Below are 1,174 nucleotides of genomic sequence, written 5' to 3' on the forward strand. Positions count from 1 at the left end.
GCCATCACCACCGGTGCCTGACAAGCTTTGCATGTGTTTGGATTCTGCAAAGCAGAGGAGCAGGTGACGTTTTCCTTGCAAGTTGTGTGTGTGTGTGACTCTTTGGCCAGGTCTGCACTACAAAGTTATTTCAGCATCATTATATTGCTCAGATGTGTGAAAAACACACAACGCTCCCTCGGTCAGCAGCTTGTGGCTGGTGTACACACTGCAATGCCACGTCTGGCGACAAAACTGCCCTGTTTTGGTGACAAAATATAACTACCTCGACGAGAGGCCTAGAGCTTTGTGCAGCAAACTTAAAGCGACAAATTGTCAGTGTAAATGCTCCTGGTCATTATATCACCATAACAGGCCTCCACCAGTATCCTATAATGCCCACCATGAACTCACCTGCCCTGCATTCCTGCTACAGAGGCTGGGCCCTTCTCTTTTCATAGCTCCAGAAAGTTCTGACAGCTGAGCTGCTATGTACACTGGGATTAGGTTGATATAACTGCATTGCCAGCCTAAGTAATGTAATTACACCAACCTAATTTTGTAGTGTAGACCTGTCCAAAGAATCACACACACACCTTGGGAGCAAAACTTCACCTGCTCCTCTGCTTTACAGAAGCCAAACACGAGCAATGCTTGTCAGGGCCCAGTGGGGATTGGCAGAGAGTCAGGTGTGGGCAAACACAATGCTTTAAATAACAGCAAGCACCATGGCTTAGTTGGTTAAAGTATTTGTTTTGTAAACAGGAGATCCTGGGTTCAACTCCTAGTGGTGCCTCGGGGAGTGGCTTTTGGGGCACCTGGTATTGGCTACTGTCAGAAGACAAGATTCAGAGCTAGATGGACCTATGGTTTAAATTACTCTCACAGGCACTGATAATAGAGTTACTGAAAGCTTGGGTGTTGAGAGCTGATAGGTCAGTGGTCCAGTCCCCTCAATGCAGTTTTACCATTTCCATTTGCTAAACTCCCTTCCAACCTCTATAAAATTACAGTGCAGACATATGGGCTTGAGCCCAACCTCTGAGGCCCGGCAAGGGTTTCTGAACCCAGGCTTCAGTGTCAACACAAATATCTGCACCACAGTATTTAGCCTTTCAGCTGTACGTCCATGAACCCAAGTCAGATGACCCAGGCCAGTCCTGCTGCCATCTTTATCCCAGGAGAGATGGACTCT

General features: G+C 47.3%; 1 non-coding gene across 1 annotated transcript; it reads left to right on the forward strand.

The window, feature by feature from the left end:
• Positions 1 to 701: 701 nt before the first annotated feature.
• On the forward strand, positions 702 to 775 carry TRNAT-UGU. Its single transcript has one exon. It is a non-coding gene; the product is annotated as a tRNA-Thr (tRNA).
• Positions 776 to 1,174: the final 399 nt, after the last annotated feature.

The sequence above is a fragment of the Gopherus evgoodei genome, chromosome 8, assembly GCF_007399415.2.
Source record: "Gopherus evgoodei ecotype Sinaloan lineage chromosome 8, rGopEvg1_v1.p, whole genome shotgun sequence".
Classification (NCBI taxonomy): Eukaryota; Metazoa; Chordata; order Testudines; family Testudinidae; genus Gopherus; species Gopherus evgoodei.